Here is a 24519-nt window from a genome sequence, read left to right as displayed (position 1 = left end):
AAAGTTTCATAATGTAATTTTCGACCTAAAGTACTTACATCTGGAAAGAAGACCTTTATTTGTTTATTTATTTATGTACCTTTGCTGTGATGTCTGACACTGGAAAAAAAAGTTACAGAACTGGAAGCTCATTCACACATTTCTATTGGATAAAAATTAATATTAAAAAAAAAAAAAAAAACTTAAAGGGAGTTTAACCACATTCCCTTCAGTGCTTGCTAAAACTTGATCATGTATGCAAAGAGAAATATAAGACTAGATTGAAACAAAATGATAACCTGAAGGTCTGTGCTCATCACTATAGATGAATAGAATGCAAAAACATTGCCAGCAGCAAGAGTGCAAATCTGTATTTTTCAGTCTGATTCACTTTTAATAATGCTGTAGAGGTTATGCATTAAAGCTAATTTTGCACTGAGAATCCCTTAAACATACACTATAAGATAGGAAACAAAAATACAGGCCTGTTGCTTTTTTTCCAACACCTCAGTGCTTTTAATTAAATAATAATTGTAACAAGTCATTAGTAAACTGGCAAAGAACCTGTTTGAAAAGACCTCACTTTTTGCATTGTCTAATACACTGTCTAATTGCTTCAGTTACAAAACTGAATACTGACCATCTTCAAAGAAGGATTCTGATTTTGCCAACCTGACAGTTAGGTACCTGGTTCTTTAGGCAGTGCTTAATAGCCCTGACTGAATTTCATATGCAATGAATGGAGGACTTTGTGGCTTAAAATCAAGATTCTTCTGCCAAACAGGTGGATATCATGGGAAAACCTGAAGGACAATTTATGCTTGAAGTTCTACCTCTCTTTACAGGATCTAATAGAGAGTCCAGTTCTTGTATGATCTCTTCATTGTCCCTCTCAGTACATTTAAGTGCCACATTTATGAGTTCTGCAACAGTCTCCATACCTTTTAAATATTCCAGAGGTCACAGCAGTTCTACTAGCATGGGAGGACGTTTGTCTTTCAGACCTTCGATAGGCACCTGAAGAGACTTAAACCCACACATCAAACATCCCAGGGAAGTTTCCTAATCATCAAGTTGTGGGCAAGATTAGTCTCCCATGCTGGGTCTTGGACTTGGCAGAAGGGAGCACAAGTTCTGTGAGTGTGGTGGGCATGGCAGGGGCTTGCTTAGGGAAGGGATCTGTTGACTGGGACATTCCTGTAGTTCATCAGTGGGTATGCACAGTAGCAAAATCTTAGGTGAGAACAGGAAAATTTAAAGCATTGAACTGTATTTACAGAAGAATATATTATGTAATTTGAGCAGTATTTGTACCATATAAACTTTTGTTTTGATGCCTTTCTTCCCTTACAAATTAAGAGTATAATTATATTGAGTGCAGAAGTATTCTTCTGAAGTATACTTCTATATATATAAAATATATATATTATACATATATAGTATATTTAATATATATCTATATTATATAGATATTCTTCTGAAGAAGTATTACCAGTCTAAAGTAGAAGAGAAATGGTAAATATCTTTTTTTTTTTAATTTTCCATGTAAACAAGCTATAAATGTACCAAGAACAGTACCTTGACTGATGCAAGATGACTAATTCCATATGTTCTTATAGCTGTTCTTATTTCTGAGCCAATTGCCTGATGTAATAGATAGACAAGTCCCAATGCCTAGTACCTATTTAATTGAATTGTTAAGGCAAGTATTTTCAACCATTGCAGCTTTTATTAAGCATCCAAAAATGTGTTATACTGATATATTATATCACTATAATCATTATATTATATCATTATATTATTTTATATAAATATGTTATATAATATAACACATTTATATAAAATGTGTTATACTGCTATACTGATAAAGGATATAGTCACTGCTCCAATTTAATTGGTTTGATTGTTCATGACAGATCAAGCCAGAAATCAAAAGAATGGGAAGAACAAAGGAAGCAAGCCCAAAATATAACCTGTTAGCTTTTCTTTTTCTTCAGGAATCTAATTAGTTCAGGCTTTGTGCATACCTGTGTTTTTATTTTGTTAAACTAAATATATAAATAATGAGATGAAGATTGAAGAAAAAATATGTTGGGGCAAGAGTGCATGTGTCAGCACAGGGAACAGCAGCAGGGAAAAGGAAAAAAACAGAAAGGCAAAGCAAAATGGAAAGAAAGAGAGATCAACGAACAAAACAAGGAAAGATTAAGGAACTAATGTCAGGATGTAAGTCTGACTAGACAACAGATGTGGCAGTAAGGGAATGATGGAAAGAGGTCTGTTACAAGAAAGTCTGTTATGTAAAGTACTTCCAACACTGGAGCCCAAAGAGACCCCAGAGGTGATTGTTAGCAGCTAAATGCAGAACAAACTGTATTCTAACAATGTTGCCAATATCAGGTACGTGAAAGGTCAAAGTAATACTATAGAAATGTCATAAAATTATGGCCTGGAAGCCATATGCCAAGCCATTTTGGAACAAGTACCTGCTGAAGAAGTTTCACTCCAAAATTAGTGCAAGTAACAGAAGGTGATAGTTTGCATTGTGAAGCAGAATGGAAGCTGTCAAGTACGGAGTTTTTTTTTTCAATACGGGCTAGTCAGAGCAGAATAGGACCTGATGGATATTTCAGAAGTTTATCCTAATGCTCTGAACTCCATAAATAACTGAAGGCAACAGGTGCCAGCGCTAGGGCATGGCTTCTCAGTAATAAGAGACCCTGGTGGACTTGCAATTGCTTGCAGTGCCATTGTTCTTCTGGTTCAGTGCATATTCCCCAAAACTTTCACATCATATTGTAGAAGAACCTATATTTTCCAACAGTTACTTCTAAATTACTGATGACATTTTTTTTTTCAGCTAAATATTTTCTACTTGATGTACCATTTCTAATAGCTCTCCTTCCTTCTTTTTCTTTTCCTTTCGGCATACTCTAGACCTTAGAAATATGTTTCTAGCCTCCCCAGACTAATTATCACAGGTCTTTATTAAATATTGAGCACAGCTGCCATATGCTACTTTTGATGGTGCACTCCCCACATGCACATAAAATGGCCATCTCTTCATTTTGTTGTTGTACTTTTCTTATACAACAAAACTGCTTTTGCAATGGAGCGAGCCAGTTGGCATGAAAATACCTGTCCTGTCAGAACAGTTCAGCACATGAAGTTCAAATAACCAATTAATCACTACATCTGCTTGATACTCCCCTTAGAGGCTTGCATTGTCTGAGCCAATCGTCTTTTAAGAGTTTCTCTTTATCCCTAGGCACTTATGACTTCATTTGATTTGAATCTAATTAGGCACAGAAGAATGTGAAACGCAAATCATTAATACAATGGAACACAATTCTCAACACCAAATTTTATAGCAGCACCCATAGCAGAATTATTCTAAGAATTTCAAAGAGCAGGCAAAACTCCACATGCTGTGTTACAGAGATCATACTTTCAAAGTGAGGCACACTGCTCTAGCAAAGAAGTGGGACCTGCAGACGTATTGCTACCTGGTAATAGAAAGCTATTTAATGTTTAAAATCCTGGGCAGATGGACTTTAGTCTGCAGTTTGAAATAAAAACAGAACAGATACACTGTTGTTTTGGGCTGGCTGTCCCAGCTCCTTCCTGGAATTTCAAGAGAAGAACTATGAGATGTGTAATCCACCCTATGGACCATCTCTTTAGCTGCAAAGAACTGCCATGTCGATCATCATTGAGTCTGCTCCTGAAAACATTATGGACTGCATACTCAGAAGGAGACTATTGTATGCCTGTTGGCCATGGCTGCTGGTATATTTCTTCTTTATCTTTCTTTACCCTTTTATTTTTGAAATAATTGTATGAATACCAAGGCAGGGTGTACATGATTAAAATTATTCTCCTTACAGTAAGCAATACGTGCATCTAAACTAATAGATACCTTGGATAGACACACTCCTACCTGCCTGTCTCTTTGTGTTGGTATGATGCCTACAAAGTGAAAATGCTCTTCTGTAAGCGCTACTTCACAGTTTCAGGCTGACTATAAAAATTTTAATCCAATCCAGGTTTTATTAAAAAACTTTTTCAACTTATGTGTGGTCTTTAATTCTAATGACTGCACTCCTTCAATCATTTTTCTGAGAAGGGAGAGGTAAGAACTTCTGCAGAACTCATGCAGTTAAAGTCCCGTGAAATCTTTGAAGCTGTTGCAGACTTGAGAGTGACTAAGCCTTCCAATTTTTGAGCAGTCATGCTGACAATTAATAATTTTATTTTCTAGTTCATTAAATTATGCCTTTCAGCATTTGGACAAAAAGACACATATTAAAAGTCAATCAAATTCAGAGTGATACAACATAACATTTAAAAAAAATCAAACCACATTTTAACATATTTGTCTAAAATGCTACTTTTCTTCATCCATCTACTTCCCAAGAAGGCAAATGAAGTGGAAGGTGTTTCAGCACAATCTTCCCCAAGACCACATGCCTTCAGATTCAGAAGTTTCAGTTGATATGGGGTGTGATTAGGCTTCCTAGATGAACTCAACAATTGTGATGAAGACCAAAAAGGTGTATGTGTCTGAGAAAGGGAGGGGAAGAAGGGGTAGATGTTCCAGGTTGGTGATATAGTCTAGGTGAGACATCTGTACCATTCTTGTGTTCATATAGCAGTCCTTACTTCAAAGCTAATTATGTTTTACCACTGATGCCAAAATGAGCTTCATCATTAACCTCAGAGCAAGTAGCAACAAATTTTAAAGCCACTGAAGACAAAGGTATTTGTCACTTCATGAGCTACAGCTGACCTGGGAGCTATGTGCATCCTGTGCAATACCAGTGCACTGCAAGTGGTGGGAAAACTGAGGGCACCTGCCTTCTGCATTTTGAACCAGATGTGATTTATGAATAGTCTTCAAATGGACATCATAGCACAATGCAGTCACTGAGTCAGAAAAAAAAAAAAAAAACAACAACAAAAAAAAAACACAGACTAACACATATGGCTTTGCTCTACTGTGTATATAAAACACAAATGTCATTCAGTATCTACATTCATGCTGCCCCTGTCCGCTGGGCTAGAGTGTGAGCTGGATGTACCCATTCTGCCTAGAAGAACAAAACCACTGTGTGAGCCAGATCTAGCCTGAACATGAATTTGCTTGCCTGGAAAGACAGTTGTCACATTCCAGACATGAGTCAGAACCGGTGTGTGGGCTATATGCCGGGAAATGTGCATTCATGTGAGAGGTTGGTCCATGAACTAGGATGACAGTACAGCTAACTCTACCAGAATTGCATCTTTTACATTCCATATTGTTGCCAATTCCTGCAGAAATGTCTTTAACACTATTCACAAGATCCTTCACACTTTTACTCTAAAACTAAACTTCCCTCAGGTCATAGAAATAGCTCCTTACAGTCCAAGAATAAGGGATCAAGGCACAGGTATGGCAGACCCCATTAGCCTACGGTCCAGTAGGGGTAACAAACTCAGGAACTCATGAATCAGGTTCTTACAATTAATAAGCCAGTAGTGATGTCCATAAAATTCAAATTAAACAGAAGAGGTCTCAAATTCATATGACACATTTACAGAAGGCATTTATGGGCTTGTAGCTATCTCACACTGTTGAAGTTGTTTGTGTTACAACTTTTTGAAAACACAGTTTGTAGAGTGCAGTGATATTCAATACATATACATAAATAAATTAAAATATATATATATTTATCCAGCCTTATGCATGCAAAACCTCAGCAAATCTTAAACAGTAAAACTAACTGTATTCCACAACTTTTCAAGCTGACCACTTGCTGTGGTAAAACACAATTTATTTCTACACATGAGGATGGTCTAGTTCTGTTTACCTGATGCTGTGCACACCAGAGTCAACTTCTGCTTCAGAAGTCTCATCATTGAGTGCAAGAAGAGTTTATGCTGAGTGGACTGCTGAAAGCCTTAGTCTCGGTTTTCAATTTTACCTAAACTCAATTATACAGACAACTAGTTCATTTATGAGGAAGTATAAGGTCAGTTTACTGAGGCAAACAAGAAAGTGAACTCTCACTGTTCATGTTCATACAAAGTGGGTAAATGCTATAATGTACAGATTAGAAAGTTGAACTCTGTTCACCTGGATTTACACTGCTGAGGGAAACACGGGAGCCGTGGAGTATGATGTTCTAAGGTGTATGAAAAAACAAAGGCACTGGAATCTGATGTACAAAACCCTTAATATGTGAGAGGCATTTCTGAGGCATTTTGAGCATGTTTTTTTTTTTGTTTTTTTTTTTTTTTTTGCTATAGTGGTTTTTAACTTCTCACTGCAAACTTTAGTACTTCTTCTGTAAAGAAGTTCTTGATACATCTCCATTTTTTTCTCCATATTTTAATTTTGTGAATTTGATTTTTTTTTTTTTTCAGCTGGTCTTAAGGGTTAAAAGGGGCTGTCCTAGAGAAGCTATTGGGAAATTTGGACGGTCTGGAGGAACCTGCGGGAGGTGTCCCTGGCTCCTGTTCCAACTGGGCCGATGTAGGTACTCCAGCAGAGCCCTCTTGTGGACATGCAATGTGGAGCAGCAGCAGTAAGATGGATTTTTCCTTCCTTCCTTCCTTCCTTCCTTCCTTCCTTCCTTCCTTCCTTCCTTCCTTCCTTCCTTCCTTCCTTCCTTCCTTCCTTCCTTCCTTCCTTCCTTCCTTCCTTCCTTCCTTCCTTCCTTCCTTCCTTCCTTCCTTCCTTCCTTCCTTCCTTCCTTCCTTCTTTCCTTCCTTCCTTTCTCTCTCTCTCTCTCTCTCTCTCTTTCTCTTTTTCTCTTTCTCTCTTTCTTTCTCTCTCTCTCTTTCGCTCTCTCTTTCTTTCTTTCTCTCTTTCTCTCTTTCTTTCTCTCTTTCTTTCTCGCTCTCTCTTTCGCTCTCTCTTTCGCTCTCTTTCGCTCTTTATCTCTTTTGCTCTCTCTTTTTTTCTCTCTCTTTCTCTCTTTCTTCTCTCTTTCTCTTTGTTCCTTCCTTCCTTGATTTTCTTGCTTTCTTTCTTGCTTTCATCATGCAGCTTGTATCATTTTCCTCAAATAGCTAAGAGTCAAAAATTAAAAAAATCCCCACTCTTCATTTGATAGGTCTACATGAGGCATTTGGTGGTAAAATCAAATTGCTTAGGGAGGATGCAGTCTTAGTCATAATTATCAATGTTGGCAAAAGCTTGTATGTTTGTGTTTGAAGATCCTCATATTACATTGATAGAGGGCTCAGCTGTGCTAAATATATCATCAAAGGGAGTGTGAACAAACCATAACTTCTGTTTCACATGCTTACGCCAGCAAAACCACTTTTGTAGGTGGAAACAAGTTGATGGAGAGGTGCTTTCATTGGCAAGGTGAACAACACTAACAACAGCGGTGTCTCTTAACAAGGAAAAAACTCTTTCTCCAGGCACGGCTTGTGCTTTAGTCATAAAAATCTCTGATCTACTCTGAACAACAGAAAACTAAAACGAAGGGCCTTAATTGCTTAGGCCATGCCAGTGGAGTCTTAGGCTAAGTCTAAGCCATTAGCAGTAAGCAGTAAGGGTGTTTGTTAGACTGTTTGGCAAAGTCAATACTTCCTATGCTCTGGAATGGTGTTTGAAAACTACTCCTGTGAAGAAACGGTTATGGTGGTGGAAAGACAGCTATGAAAATATAGCTGATTTTGCATAAGAGTTTCTGCCACAGTCCTGAGGTGTAGATTTAGTCCTTGGCTGCAATCTTTTCTTTTTTTTCCTTCGCTTTATGTTTTTGTTTGTTTGTTTGTTTGTTTTCCCACCTAAGGAAGAATAGCACTAATTAAATTATTGACATTTGCATTTATCACCTTCTGATTACATTTTAATACCCTTACTTTGTTCTTCTTTTCACTTGGCTTAATTATCAATTCAAGGATGTGCTGAAAAGTCAATAGCTACTTTCATCAGGACATCCCTGAGCATTGCTAGGACTATTTTCCTCAGCATTCCTGTGGGAATTTCCAAAGCCTAGTCTCAGAACACTATTAGCTCTTTTTTTAATTATTTATTTATTTTATTTATTTTTTTACAGGCCTATCTGTATTATATTAAACATTTATTCCTTAGGAGCTTGGAAAACACCAACGAAGCACAAGTAAATAACTTGCTGATACATTTCATATTAGAAATGAAATGTGCTATAGGCCAGTTAACTTTGTGTCTTCTGCCCCTTCATTTGCTGCCATCTTTCACTAGGACTTTGTCTTCATGATAAATGACTAACCTATAAATTTGCTTGATGTCTTGAACTTTCCTCTCCTCTTTATTAGTTCTGGTGCTTCTTAACAAGGACCTTGCCTCTAACAACTTATGGTTGGGTAGTTCAGTTCCACAGCACTTGTAGGAAAGACACCTAAAGAGACCATATGGCAGCTAAGCCTCCTCAGTCACCAGAAAAAGTGATCCCATTAAAGCTGTATTTAGCTGGCACTAGTCCAGCCTTGTGAGCTTTGACAATAATGTTTCTGTGGCTGTCAAGGCAGAAGAATCAGATGTGGGGCTTGCGGGAAGATGCCCATAGGCTATACCTCACAGCATGTAGGGTTTGAGAGATAAGAAATCCACCAGAGAAAAGAAAGAAACAGGCAGAAAGTGGTGCAGCTGATATTTTGACTGAATTGTTATGTTTAAGAGGTTGCAATAGGAAAAAAAAAAAATTAAAAAGTGATTATACAAGAAATAATAGAAAATGTGAACAATTTGCAAACAGTCTCAGTGACAGCTATTGTTTGTTTCCTGATACAGTCTTGTATTAGGATGCTGAAAAGGGTCTTTGGACATTGTGCATTTCACTGTTACATGCCATACAGTTTATCTTGGCTCCTACGTAGTCAGAATTTCAGACAACATAGGGAATCCTAAGAGAGCTTAAGGCTTAGGAGCTTAGGGGATCTTAAGGGAGTTAAGGCTTAGATGATCTTAACAGCAACTTTTTACTTGGGCAGATAATGATATGACACAGGGGAATGGTATTGAATTAAAAGAGGGGAGATTTAGATTAGATGTTAGGAGGAAATTCTTCACTGTAAGGGTAGAGAGGCACTGGAACAGGTTGCTCAGAGAAACTGTGGATGCCCCATCCCTGGAGATGTTCAAGACCAGGCTGGATGGGCCCCAGGCAACCTGCTCTAGTGAGTGGCTTCCCTGCCCATGGCAGGGGGTGGAACTGGATGATCTTTAAGGTCCCTTCCAACCCAAACCATTCTGTGATTCTACGAAAAATCATAATACTGTGCATACCTATTTGAACTGTCCATTTTCCACAGAGGAACGGAGGCTACAACTTCAACAGGCATTAGAAGTGGAGAACAAATTCAGGTTTAACTCTGTCATTTCCCAGAGATTCTGTCCCATGCTGTGCATGCTAAATTGTCCATGCTTATGTTGTTTACCACTTCTCTAACATTACTGATTCTGAAAGCACCTAATGTGAATGCTGCTGTCTATCACTTTCTTATTCAGCACAGTTTCTGTGGATAAGACCAGAATGTCTGCCAAAGTGTTTTTGTTAGTTTCTTTCTCACTAACATTCTACCTCTTAGACTAAGCTTTCTAGTGTTTTTTTGTTTTGTTTTGTTTTTGAGTCCAGAGGCAAACAATGTACAGTACATTGGAGTAAAATGTGGACTTGGCTCAGAGTGAACTGAGGAGTAAACCTAAAGTACACCCCCTTGAAGGATCTGACTACACATCTGAAATGTTTTCTGAAGAGCTATTAAACTAGAAATTAACTAATACACAGGAGGGAAAATGGGTGATAAAAAGATGATTCCTTTGTGAAACGCTCAGTTACCAACTTTATAGGTATCCTGTCTATGAAAATTTCCCAAGGGAAATAAGGACCTGTGGGAGCAATTTTCTGTTCCCCTTGGCAGAAGGTTTTCATCTAGATTCCTAGTTGTTTTGGTGTCCGCTTAGTATGAATACACTCATTTGGGTGCTAGGATGAAATGAATTTAGATAGTCTTTTTCCAGAGGCAGTGAAGCTTATTCGCTCGTGTCTGAAGATTTCCCAACCTTACAAACACCAACCCTGTGCTGTCACCATCTAACTCTGAAGAGTCACCTAATGGAATGATGACAGGTCCTATCTTAAGGGAGTTCTTAGGGAGATTTTGGGCTCTTCACGGAAGAGTAATGTCCCTCTGCCATAAGAAAAAAGAAAAGAAAAAGGAATGAGTACTTGAGGGAAAAGCAAGTGCAGATTTTTACCTTGAAATTATCAGTAATATATTTCTTTCCCAAACATACAGGTTATACTTAATGGTTTGAGTGAAACAAGCTACTGAAACATGTGAAAGATCCATGCCTTTCTGTATCATCAAGTAATGGCCAATGCCCTAGAGAATCTCAGACAGGTCTCATCTATAGGGTTGTCTAACCAATCCCACACAGTTTGTTGTCTTTCTACTGACATGGCAGAGAGGATGGGACAGTCTTTCATGAAAGATGAATTCACTTATTTATTTTACATCATATAAGGCCTACTTAAACCATGGATCCAAGAAGGGAAATGAGTGGCTTGTGTTCGTCACTTCTTGAAAGCAAGGTTAGTGTCCTAACAACTCTCATACTGAAGTCTGAATCCAAAGCAAAAAAGAGTGTGTAGTGAATTATCTGCTTGAGATACAGATATCTCTCATATAATAATAATAATAATAATAATAATAATAATAATAATAATAATAATAATAATAATAATAATAATAATAATAATTTGTTATTCTTATTATAGGACCCCATTCAGTCATTACAGCTCCACTCTGGGATGAACCCAAAGACATTTTCAATGTGATTTGTAAGCTGAGGTAACAAATAGCCAGACAAAACAAAAGCAAAACAACAAAAGGAATGAAAGATTCCTTTCATAAAAACTTCTGCTGTTATTGCAATGCAATCATTTTAGCCACATTGACATCCCAGCCTAAGTCCTGCATCCATGAGAAGAGAAATAAGAGCTATAGGGAGCATACTGGCATGTCACAGGTTTTGAGGGCAGAACACTGAGGTAGACACGGCAGTCATGGGCTGTCGGAGGAGTAATGAAAGGGACCACCTTAGTTACCTCTTGACAAGCAGATGTGGCAATGTTGAACTGACAATGGCTTTGCAAGGCCATTTCAGGTTGTTTCAGTTTGATTCCTGATGTTCAGGCCATGTATATGTAAATGGCCTGAGACTGTGCATCCTGCACACCTGCTATGCTACTCCCAAGGACTAGTTAATATCAGAAGTTCTTTGAAAGCTCAGTGCTTTACTCATTTTATTGTTAACATAAAACATGAAATGGCACAGGGACATGTACTAGTTAATAATGGTTGATGCTTATGGGAGTTTCTACCAGTCAAATTAACACTGATATTAAAATGTCCAAATTCTTGAAATTTTGAATAGAAAAATAAGGAACAATTGTCTCACTTCATGCAAATAGTCTTAAAATGGATGAATGCTTGGACCTACAAGTAAAATTTCTTTGCAGAAGTCCAAGAAGATCATGGAGACACATGGGGAAGGTTGCCATTATCTTGTACTCTATGATTTAGGAACACAATCCAAGGTTCCATCCAGTCCTTTAAATTAAGTCCATCTAATTCTCTTTTTCCCCTAAAGGCCAATTAACAGTTTAGAGAATAAAGTGCACATCTTGCCTAAAGCATGACATTAAGCTCATGTGTAATCATAGATGACTCATTTAATTATCGTGGTGATTGCTATAATTTTTATAATACACCATGTTTAAAGCCCTAATTGGCTAAGAACTATAGTTTAATGAATGGTCCAATTTCACTATAGGCAGCACTCCTAATGATGCCTGTAATTCACACTAGTACCTTTGATTATACGATCCTTTCTTCAATTGCCAAATCTGAAGTCTTTAAGCATGAATACATCCAGTCCTGAAGTCTACCTATAATGACGTTTTTAAATTTCCGTTTGAAGGGTCCAATGATTTCCAGAAGTGAGTTCAGGAAATTGTAACATGTCATTTTGCAACTATTGGAAAATCTCCTGCATTCCAATGCTTTGGGACAAGTAATTAGAATTGGAGGTTCACTCCTCTTTGGGAATGTGCCCATGAAGTCCCAATGAAAATCTACCTACAGGTCTACACTGCTTTCAGAACTGCTGAGCGGTGCTGAGTTTCTCAACCTATACTTAAGCAATATGGGATTTTTTTCATGCTAAGAAAAGTTCACAGCCAGGCATATTATTACAATTACACAAGGCAATAGCAGTATAGGTAGGGATGAAGTTGAAGTGTTAACAGAGAAGAGGAAGCAGTAAAGCAATACAGCCATTTTCTCATCTCATAATCCTAAGAATTTCTAAGGTACTGTAGCATCCTTTCTTTCTCCAGAATATCCTCCTCCTCGGGTGAGGGTCCCTGCAAAGAAGCTTAGGTGGCACAACCCAGCTACAACTGATTAAGGGGGTCCTTCAGCAGTGGGACAAGTCATTTGCCCCTCCAATCTCATGATTCAAGTGACATGACTTGACTTCACTTGTGTTGAACTGAATTTGTAACAGTAAAAAATATGGCCTTTAATAAATAGAAAAAAATAATAATAATATTCTGTACCTCCTGCTGTCTATGAAGGCTAAACTGCTTTTTATTCTTTAGAACAATACTAATAAGACAGTTGACTAAATACAGGTTATTATCTTCTGTGTGGGTGCATTTCTCCCGTAAGACAGTGTGGGTGGGAGCCAAGAGAAGGCAAAGCTGAGCAGTGTGTTCAGGCCTTATTTTGCCCTGACCCTTAGACAACAGAAATGTACCACGTAGATTCAGGATGCTCCACAATCACAACTGAAATTTTTCCTTGTAAATACATGTTGGTAACACACTCTTCAAAAACCTTTCTCTCTTCCCAAGCCAACTGTTTTCCCTGATTTTCTGTGTTTGCAGTACAGAAGGTAAATGCATAGAGACAGTTGCAGGGAAGATTATAAATGTTAGGAGAATACTGTGCAACCTCCTAATTGCAGTTTTACTTCCCTAGCATGCACTCAATAGTCCATTTAGTATGGATGATATAAGAAGCCTTTCTTATTCATCCAGCTTCTGCTGTAGTCTTTTACAGACACAATCACTCAAGCTTGCTAATGCTGCTTCCCTCCTACTTACCAATATTTCAACTTCTCACAAAAGTGGAAATTTCTTTCCATCTGAGTGAGAAATCTCCCACTCTGAATCTATCTTTTCTGAACATGGATGACCAGAAAAATGCATAGGATTTCAGATGAGCTTGTATTACCATTGTTAGCAAAGGTATTAATGTTTTCTTAGCCCTACAAAATATATTTTACTTGAAACATCCTCACACTTGCCTGTTGAATGTTAGTGTCACCTTGGTGACTCACAGTTTTAATTCGTGCTGTTTTATTCTTCACATTAATCATTTCTAACAGAAAAACTTCCAGTTACAGAAGAAAAAAATCTTACTCGTTACTAAGCCTAAAAAAAGCTTTCTTGTTACTAAGCTTAAATTCCACCTTAGACCTCGTGCCTTATCATTTCTTTTGGTTGCTCTAGTCCTATAAAAACATCCAGTGAAAAGGAAACACTGAGTCATATATTGTGACATGAATTTGGGGGGGAGGGGTGGAGGTAGGGTGGGAGGAGACATATACTATTGTATACTTCATGTTATTAAATCTGATGTTTTTCCTTTCCTTTCCTTTCCTTTCCTTTCCTTTCCTTTCCTTTCCTTTCCTTTCCTTTCCTTTCCTTTCCTTTCCTTTCCTTTCCTTTCCTTTCCTTTCCTTTCCTTTCCTTTCCTTTCCTTTCCTTTCCTTTCCTTTCCTTTCCTTTCCTTTCCTTTCCTTTCCTTTCCTTTCCTTTTTTCTCCATTTACAAGGATTATCTAATTATGTGTCTATACAGCTCTGATTTCCCTCTATATTACTCTAATCTTCCAGGTTCATGTTGTCAGCAAACTGCTTTAACAAAGTGTTATTTTTTGTTTCCAGAATATTAATGGGTATGTTGAAAACTCACTGCCAATGATGATCTTAAAAACCTTTTGTTACTAACCTCTCTGCGAATTGACAATTCATTATTAAACACAACCCACAGCGTTCCACTGATTAGATAAGTTCCTACTGACCTCAAATAAATAATTATCTTAAGGTCATTAACCTCTTGAAGTTTTCTTCCTTTCTTTATTATGATTATTTGCATGTTCATATCCTTATCTCTAGTGACAAAATTGACTTTGTCCCTAAGAAGAGAGGAAGAAACTTGGAACATGGTAAATTGTGATTCATTTTATATATATATATATATATATATATTATCATCAGGTTTGTCCAAAGCTGATTGCCCAGAGGTGCTCTGGAATCTCTGTCTTGGAGGTGCTCAAGAACTAATGGGACATGTCCCTGTGCAATCTGCTCTGATTAGATCTGATTTGAGAAGGGGGGTGGGCCAGATGACATCTGGAAGTCCATTTCAAACTAACTGTTCTATTTTTAACATCAAGATACTTACTGAAACCAGAGGCTAATAAAGCTCTATCTTTTACTTCTATCCTCTTCTCCCATCACAGTTATCACACTTCTTTTCTTGTTCTCTTTTATTTATATGATTGAAGTACTTACACGGTATTTTAAGTATATTTTGGCCTTTTAAAATATATTTTAAATAATGTGGAAAAAACAATTAAAAATATTTATGATGGCATTATATATGCATAAATATGATATATTGATGATGAGTTAACAGCAATACCTTCATCAAGGGGCCAGAACTTGAACCACCAAAGTAACAAATACAGTAATCACTGAAATCATTTACATTAATGTAAGATTTAAAGTTGTTTTAGTTTTGTTTTTGAAAAAGCTTATTTGGAAAATCTGATGTTTAACCATATCGTATGTCTCTTTTTTTATTATTATTTTTATTTTTTCACAAAGATATGCAGAAACCGATACAACATGCTGAAATACTTCTGTACAAAACTGTAATAATTTTTTAGACCCATCCCTTGTCTCTACCCAAGAAATACTAAGAAGGTCATACAAAATACTGCACTTATTAAATCCCAAAGCTTTTTTTCTTTTCTTTTCTTTTTCCTTTCCTTTCCTTTCCTTTCCTTTCCTTTCCTTTCCTTTCCTTTCCTTTCCTTTCCTTTCCTTTCCTTTCCTTTCCTTTCCTTTCCTTTCCTTTCCTTTCCTTTCCTTTCCTTTCCTTTCCTTTCCTTTCCTTTCCTTTCCTTTCCTTTCCTTTCCTTTCCTTTCCTTTCCTTTCCTTTCCTTTCCTTTCCTCTTTTCTTTTCTTTTCTTTTCTTTTCTTTTCTTTTCTTTTCTTTTCTTTTCTTTTCTTTTCTTTTCTTTTCTTTTCTTTTCTTTTCTTTTTTCTCTTCTCTTCTCTTCTCTTCTCTTCTCTTCTCTTCTCTTCTCTTCTCTTCTCTTCTCTTCTCTTCTCTTCTCTTCTCTTCTCTTCTCTTCTCTTTTTCTTTCTCTTTTTCTTTTTCTTTTTCTTTTTCTTTTTCTTTTTCTTTTTTTCTCTTTTCTTTTTATTTTTCTTTTCTTTCAGAAACTTGTCTTCAATTCTGTAGATTGGCAGGTGGAGCAGAAATTATATTGGTGAATACACGATTATGGAAATCTTGTATTTTTCATTGTTTCTAAAAGTACACAATAAACTTGGGAGTTATTGAGATAGTTTGAAACCATAAATGACAATTATTTTTATTAACATCCTGGCAAGACGACTGAGCATACTGCTGAGATTTCTGGATCAGTGCTGAATATTTCAGTTTTGCCTTGTCTTGTAAACCATTTACTGTAATTCATTCTCCAGTCAGTTTCCTCCACTGCTTGTTCTTCTTTGTAGAAAAATCCTACTTTGGAATATTGCCATCTGAATTCCACTGAACTTCAAGACTCACCAAGTGGACTTGACAGAGCTTATACAGAGATGCCTATTCTGCTGCTACTTAGTAAACTGATGGTTTATTATCATTGCGACCAGCAGAAATCACCCAAGCCAATGGATGAATGCTGATAATGCAGCTGAGACATTCAATTTATTTTAAATTGCCTACTGTCTTTAAAAGGATTGGAGCAAAATAGATTTCTTGCAAAATATGCCCTTCCAAGTAATTATGTTAATCAAAAAAAATGGGTGTGTGTTTACAGAGCATTGATCATAGCCAAGAAGCAAGTCCTGGGGAAATTGAATTTTTCTTGTCACCTTGTTCTTAGATAGCACTTTATGAGTGATTTCACAGCTCCAGGGAGAATTCTCTTCAAGCTGCATAACAAATTACAAATCCTTACTAGCAGTTTCATCTTGCTGTAACCTTCTACCCATATGAATTCTTTTCCAACTTCACTGTTGTGCTTCATTTACATCCTAGAATGTTTTCACACCCATCTTCCAGTCAAAATCTTGCCATTCTTTCAAATTCCTCTAGGAAACTATGTACTTTCACACAAAGATATTAGATGATCTCAGAAAGGACCTCAAATTATCATGGACAGATACAAACACATTAAAATCCCTTACAAAACTATCAGACGTGTCTTCTTGCTTACCATCTAAGCATTTTGCTCCATTAATTTGAGTTACCAATTAATGATCAGGCATTTGCAAGATTAGCTGGAACACTGGGACAAATTATGAGAATTTGATATATATATATATATATTTTTTTTTTTTTTTGCTATATATCTACTTGTTTACAACAGATGTGTATGCATGAGAGTGTTTTGTTGCATGTGAGAAACAGGCAATTTCTTTGCTTTCAAGTGCCAAATCTTAAGCTCCTGTAAATTCTGGGTCCCAGAAGCTCTAATTTTCAGTTGCTCCTTTAAAGCCTTTTATATTTTGATGGCTTGTACCATGTTTCCGGACTCCAATGCATACGGATATCCAGCAGTGCTTATAGATATTTAGCTTCTGATCAGTTCTTTTCATTCCTTTGTGTGGTGTTTTGATCTGCTCTCTGTGGACAGATTATGTTTCCCGTTCCATTGACCTAACATATACACCAACTGTAAATTATCCTGTTATCCTGTATTAAGTGAAGGACACACTTCATGAAAGCTGATAGTACCTTTCAATAATGTTTCAGACAACATATTATTCAGATACTGCTGTTACAATTAACTAATTCAAAAGGTCTCTTTACCTGATCCCAGTCACGTGGCAATTTTCCCACATTCAGTGGATTATTGAAACTGCTGTAAACAGAAAGATAGATTGAATGAGTCACTCCAGTTTAATCCCTCCTGTGAAATTTTGCACTTCTGTGTTAATTGTTTTTAATAATTTATTTCAGCTCTCTTTGTGCCAACATCCAGTTACCAGTATTTCAATAGATACTGAATTTCACTGCAAATGAAAAAGAATCTCATTGTAAAAAAAATCCTTGTGTCTCTCTGATAAATTAATTCAGATTCTGGTTCAGAAAAAGCTAAAAAAATATAATTATTTTTTTTTTACCCATGCTGTCTAAATCTCTTATGCTTGAAGACTAACCAGAATTCAGCAATTAATCCACATACATTTATCATCTACTCATTTCCTTCCTTCACTTGCAACAGGCTTTGTTTTTTTTTAGTTGTTCCACAGCATAACCCTTTTATTTCATATTGTTTGTTCAAACAGCACACTAAGTAATGTTCATCTAATTCGATATCATTATTGTAGGCTTTATCCTGACCAAGTGTTTATATCTGATGGTCAGCTATTACACCTCTCGGGATTTATTTGTAAGATAATAAGGCAGTCATTTTTTATTTTTAATGTACCTTTCAGAACAATGGATGATTTTCTCATGCTTCATCTAATTATTCTGAAAAAAACATTACACATCTTCATCTGATTTGTACATATTTGGATTCTTTTCTCTCCTCCTCCTTCCCTTTGACCATTTTAGTTAATTCTGTTACAGAAGTTCTAGAGCCAATGAAGATTTTTAGAAAATATAATAATATATATAGTATATATATAGTATATATATACTATATATAATATATATACTTTATATATATTATATATATAGTACTATAGTATTATATATATATACACTATATATACTATATATGTAGTATATAGTATATATATATAGTATATATATATTATTAGTATATAATATATATTATATATTATATATATAATATATATAAGTATGTGTAAATGATAGCTGTCTTACAATCAGTGGATCAGAAAAGTCTCTTATTTTTAAAATATTTTTTCCTGAAAAATAATATTTTTTTCTCTCACAGTAACTCCCTTTTCTTTATAGTGTCCTGAATAGCAGAGTGAGAGCATGTTACAATGGCACAGGGAGATTCTGGTAGGTGCTAAGCTGCAGTGCTGAGAGAAGCCTTGTAAGTGCAATTGCACAGTGAAGTCATGGGGGGTAGGAGCTGCAGTCAAGTCAGAAGTGGTTCAAATGCTAAAAAGGACTTCCAGGAGCAGCACAAGCTCCTGAGGGACAGGCTGAAGACACCTACATGTATTCTGGCATGCAAGAGGAAAACTAGTTCCATTCTTTCTGTGCCAATTTGTGTGGTTCTGGGATGTGCTGGGATGTGCTGGATAGTCCCTCTTATAGCTACAGGAACATTGCTCTAAAGAGCATTGGATGGCAATGTATGCCTCGGGCATATATGGGTACAGTATGGCCACCAGTTACCATGGCAATCAGCAAACTATTATCAGCAGACTTGCCAGTACTAAACCACTTTACCTCAGGTCTGTAGGAGTTTTTTCGTGACCAAAGAGCATGCTCACCCACTTCCAGACCCAGAAGCAGTTTAGTTTTGTAGTAGATGTCAGCTGTGAGATAGAAGAGTGGGGTGGTCTGAGAGAGGGGCTGCCAGCATGCTCTTGTAGAATTTTTTGCTGATGGGTACAGACTGCTTCTGGCAGCTGCCACTTGTTGACTCCTCTGGGACAGACTGCCTCTGGATGTAGGCACGTTGCTGCTTTGGGTAATGGCATTGTCAATAGCCTTAAGGCTGACAGCATGAACAAGCATATTGGAGATCCTTGGGAAAAAGGAGGCTCAAAGCAATGCAAATACGACAAATCCTGCATCCTTTGATGTATCTTTGGAGGCATCCTTGGATCAGAAGTTGAAGGGCAACTGAATACTCTCTCTCTAGGTAAGGCGATCTTTCTCAGAGCTGTAGTTTCACTCTTGATGGTTTCCTCACCTGTGGTGCATGTGCTTCTCCCTGTTTTTTCCAGTTCTTCTTTTCTGTCCTTGATGTAGTTATCCTTCAGACTTTTTTACTTTTACACAGTACTGGTCTCTAATAACCCACTGATCTTCCTTAAAGAGGAATATCCACACAGGTACAATAAGTAAAGATAACCTCTCCCAGATGTTGGTCCTACACATACATTAAAAGAAAGAAGCATTGTATTGGTAAGATAACTACTGACCTCGTGTCATCTCCCCTAAATTCATCCCCAACCAGAAAGCAGGCATGGGGTTGCCAGTATGTCTAGATTGCATTCACACTACAAAATTAGAATCAAGACTAGAGCACTCCTCACCACTTCAATAGAGTTTTGGAGGACACACTCTGTAAATAGTAGTTATGGCACTGGAGGTTTGGTGTGTGGCATAAAGACATGCTGTGCAGCTTTCTTCTATGTATGTTGGCAATTCTATATGCCTCAGGTAAGATATTATGTACTTGCCACCCCTGATGTGAATCAGAATGGAGGGCGAATAAAGGTCAAATGTTCCTCCACTCACATATTGAGTGTGATGCTTCATAAACTAGACAGTATGGAGCTTGCAGGTATTTAGCCTCAAGTATGATGACCTATGTGCTTTGAAAGAAAAACATTGATTGCACCCTATTTCCTGTCATAACAGAGTGATGCAGAAGAATAAATGTGTAGTAAAATGATATGCTGTACATCAGGACAACTTCAAAGGGGCACTGAGGTAAAAGTAAGAGAAGGAAACAAAGTATTAGTACAGATGTTACTGGCCACAGAGATAAGATGATGGGAAATGGCCTCAAGTTGTGCCAAGGAAGGTTTAGATTGGATATTATGACAATTTTTTTACAGAAAGAGTTGTGCAACATTGGAATAGGCTGCCCAGTGGTTGAGTCACCATTCCTGGAGGTCTTCAAGAAGTGTGCAGATGTAGAACTTAGTGGCATGGTTTACTGGCGGACTTTAGTATTAAGTTAAAGGTTGGACTGGATGATCTTAGGGGTCTTTTCCAACCTGAATGATTCTATGATTCTATAAAAGCAATACAGCAGTGTGGAGGGTTAACCTTGGCCAAACTCCCAGCCAGCCTTTCCTTCACCACCTCTCCCCAGAATATTGAGGGAGAAAATACAGTGAGAAAATTCATGTATCAAGATATAGACAGGAAGATCACTTAGCAATTACCATTGCAGGCAAAACAGACCAGACTTGGGGAAAAAATAATGTAATTTATTGCCAAATGAAACAGATTTGGGTAGTGAGAAACAATGGAAAGCATTAAAACCACACCTTTCCTCTCCCCTCTTTTCCCAGTCTTGACTTCACTGCTGAATCCTCTACAGCCTCCACCTGAGCAGCACAGGGGGATGAAGAATGGGGACTGTGGTCAGTCCAAATAGCTCCTTCCTGCTCACACTTATTCCCTGCTCAATATGTGTTCCCCATGGGCTGCAATCCTTCACGACAAACCTGCTCCAGTGCATGTTCTCCACAGGCCACAGTTACCTCAGGAAATATCCATCTGCTGCATAATGGGATCCTCACAGAGGACCTGGCAGCCCCGCTGCCAGCACCTGACCATGGACACGTAGTAAGTGGTTATGTAGAGCACCAGAAGTGACAGGTAGCACAGGAGCACCATTCTGAGCAAGAAAGGAATGCTTGGGGTTCAATTCTTTAAACAGAGAGAAGAGTCACTTAAAAACCTCTGCAGCATCACATGAATGACAATAGGAATATTCTGTCATGGTGGACTATACCTTTCACGTGAACTCCCATTTAAGATAAATATTGCACTGTTGGTACACGGAGCAAAGATTTAGAGGTCAGGTGCTGGATGGAAAGTGAACTTGCTCGTCTCTGAAATGCTTTAGCATAATACTATTGCTGACATTCAGGTATTAGCAGAAATTGAGATGCATTCACCATATCAGAATGATACAGTGAAGAAATTCTAACCACCAGACCTTTTCCTTCAACTAATGTAACACTCTTGTCTGTCCTAATTTCCTGAGAAGCAAAATTAATTTGATACTTTATTCTTGAGAATGCCCTTTTTTTTTTCTTTTTTTTTTTTTTCTTTTTAGTGACACAAAATCACATTGATGAGCCCTGAGGTCCTGTTTAACTTGTATACACTTTTCTGTCCTAAATGCTGAGTAGAGTCGCAGTACAGATAAGTTAAAAGAGGTGTATAATCACTTTCAGACCATGACATTTTAAGGATTCTGCAGTAAGTTTTGGGGCAGCTGGTATAGATAGAAACCTTTTTGTGGGCATTGGTGTGATTCAGGCAGGACACCAACCCCAAGCTTCCTCCCAGTTTTACCAGCATGGAATCAAAGCTGGTCCCTATGTAAGCTGAAGTTTCAGCAACAATTTGTGATTCAAAACGTGACTGTTAACTTTCCCCACAAAGCTGAGCTGCAAAGAGATACAGAAAATAATTATTAAAAAAAAAAAAAATTAAAATCCTTTTTTTTCCCTGTTGACCATTCCCATAGCAGAGATTAAAATGCAGCCAGGCAAACAATTGACTTGACATTCAGCTGCACTTCTCAAGGACCTGACAGTCAATAATAGAATTTCCCCTCTCTTGTTCCACTCTGCTTAATTTCCAGAAATCTCTGTCCTCTCAGCTATGCTGGCCCTGTTCTAAGTGATGGGACAGGATTAAGCTGCAGGTGGAAAAGAAGAATGGAAACTACCTAAAACAGCAGTAAAAATATTTTCTGACTATCCTTGTAAAAATACCAATAAGAAGTGAGTTACTACTTAACAGTCCTAAAGAATACACAACTACACATTAGTCATCAAAAAAAGAGAGAAAAAAATCTATTGTCTACCTGAAATAAGGGGACAGCTGCCCTACATATAAAATACGAACAAGGCTCAGATTTAGGTGGCTCAGGGAATGGATTTCTGAATAAACCATGGAGGTTATATTAAACCAAACATGGTTATATTAAACCAAACACATGATTTAATTACTCAGTCTTCCTGGGTACACTCCAGCTGCTGTGCACAGGACTAACATGGGCCAGGGACTGTTCTGAGGGGGATTTATGGATGAGAACACCTTGACTGGGGAAGAAAAGTTGTGTGGATTCAAGCAGCACTATTACACTTGCAGCTGAGGCCAACGAATGGTTCCTAGTTCTCTAGGGCTGCAATTTCAATATCATGGACTTAGTGTATTTTACTTAGTGCAGGGGGACAGCCTGCTCCACCAGGGGCCTCTCCACAGGCCGCAGAGGAACTGCTGCTGCATGCCTGGAGCACCTCCTGCCCTCCTTCTGCACTGGCCTTGGGGTCTGCAGGGCTGGTTCTCACTCCTCTCTCCCAGCTGCTGTTGCATGGTGTGTTTTTTTCCCCCCTTCCTAAATCTGCTCTCTCAGAGGCCCAACCAGCATCACTCACTGGCCTTGCTCTGGCCAATGGTGGGTCCGTTTTGGAGCTGGCTGAAGCTGGCTCTGACCCGCTCTTGGGGAGAAGCTGATGGAGAAGTTTCTTCAACTGTTTCAGTCAGCAAAACCTTTAAAGTCATTTCCGATCATGACCTCTGAAGGTTTGTTATTTTAAGTACCATCAGTAACTCGCACCATTTCAGGCAGCAAACCAAACAATATGTGTGGGTAAGAAGAACTAGAACCTCACCAAGAATAAATGTCTAAGGTATGTAACCTTTTCTTTTACTTTACCCACAGCTACCAAAGTTTGTGTCTAGCTTTCTTCCCAAAAAATAATTGCTCCAAAGTTTGTTTTTTTTTTTAATATCGATCCCTGAGATTGTATTAAAAATGCCTCCTTTTCAGCAAGGCTAATCCCTAATCCCTATCAGAGAGCTGTATGGACAGTGACAGAAACACTGTAAGTCTACCAATTTGGTCACTGATATCCTTTCCCCCATCTTTTTTCTCTCTCTTCCTAATTTTCACAGATCTCAACCCAGCATCAAATACTGCATTCTGGCTATTTCCCTTTGCCATTCATAGTAAGATTTCAATTAGAGATTGAGAGAATCATTAGTAAAGAAGCAGTACCTAAGATAGTACTGCATGAATTGAAGCTACTAATATTAAAGTGATGAAATCAAGTAACGTTGCCAATGATTTGGCTGGTATATTTGAAACAGAACTTATCTGTAGTGTGTTCTTCGTTGATATTCGTTGATAGAGGGCCTATTTAATCAAAATACGTATTAAAGAAAAATGGAGGGACCTGAAAGGAGTATTTAAGATGGTTGTTTTGCCTGTCTCAAACTGTTTTGGCAACCCAGTTTTCCACCTATATAATGATTTAGTTTTCAATTGCACTTTTGCTCATATATATGTATATATACATATATATATATGTATGTATATATATATATATGTATATGTATATGTATATATATATATTATGAGAAGGTTTTGTCTTTCATTCCTGCTGTGGAAATATTAGTTCCAAATGGAAAGATGAGTGCGTCACACTGTGCCCTGGGAAGGTTTTAGTGATGGCCTTCTTTCACCTAGCATTAAGCAACCACTTACACTGCTCACATGCAGCAAAGACCTCGTATTTTGTCTCTGTAAGGGAGCTAAATGAGAGCTTTAATCCTCTTCTGCTTTAGTGTAATGGCGGTGGTTATTTATAGAACCACTTTAGCAATGGGTGGGCACTGCAGATGGTCCTGTCTCACCACAGATCTAAATTAAGTAATTTGTTTCTGAAGGGGAGGTTTATTTATTGACCTCAATAAAGTTAATCTTGCTTTTGCCTAGAGCTCAAAACACAAATATAATCCAGTGGGTTTACTTCACTTACTCTATGATTCTTCTGTCTTTAAATGTGTGATTTTGTTTCTCTTAGCATCCTTTATGCTTTTAATGTGCCTCGTTTCATACCCCACTCCTTTAGCTGTATCTTCAGGTGTCATTTCCCGTGAGTGGTTTGATTTCTCTGGCTCCTTTGGTTGCCATTCTCCGACATAAATATTGTGTAAAGTCAAAAATCTGTGAAAGTCAGGGAAATAGCCTCACGACTGAATTTATCTCATAAAAGGACCTGCTGGGATAAAATGCACAGTGCAGTCAGCCCCGCCATAATCACGGACATCTGGCAGTGCCCTCTCATACCAAGCACTTTGCTTGCTTCCTCCCTCATATAGATACCAGTGGTGGCCAAGACCTTGTGCTGTCTCCTTGATTCCTGATTCAGTGACATCTAACAGTGCATCAGAAGTGATGCACTAAATCAGGACTCCCTTCGGAGATCAAATCTCTCACTTTTGCATTTCTCTTGCTAGCAAAGGCAGAATATGTTTGGGTGCTGCTGCTGA

The 24519-nt window shown here is 37.7% G+C and overlaps 1 long non-coding RNA gene across 2 annotated transcripts in view; it reads left to right on the top strand.

Moving 5' to 3' along the window:
- The window catches only part of LOC137850311 (uncharacterized), a 52362-nt gene extending 29753 nt beyond the window's left edge, over positions 1-22609 (top strand). The window contains exons 2-3 of one of the 2 annotated variants that reach the window (XR_011092461.1): positions 6385-6545; positions 20514-22609. This is a non-coding gene — a long non-coding RNA (uncharacterized lncRNA). Of the gene's footprint in view, positions 1-6384; positions 6546-15842; positions 17295-20513 lie in introns of those variants that run through there. The other variant, XR_011092462.1, reaches the window with a different exon arrangement.
- The last annotated feature ends 1910 nt before the right edge of the window (positions 22610-24519 follow it).

Source organism: Anas acuta, chromosome 1 (genome assembly GCF_963932015.1).
Source record: "Anas acuta chromosome 1, bAnaAcu1.1, whole genome shotgun sequence".
Lineage (NCBI taxonomy): Eukaryota > Metazoa > Chordata > Aves > Anseriformes > Anatidae > Anas > Anas acuta.
The sequence above is the reverse complement of the archived record's forward strand: the minus strand, read 5'-3'. Positions and strand labels throughout refer to the sequence as shown.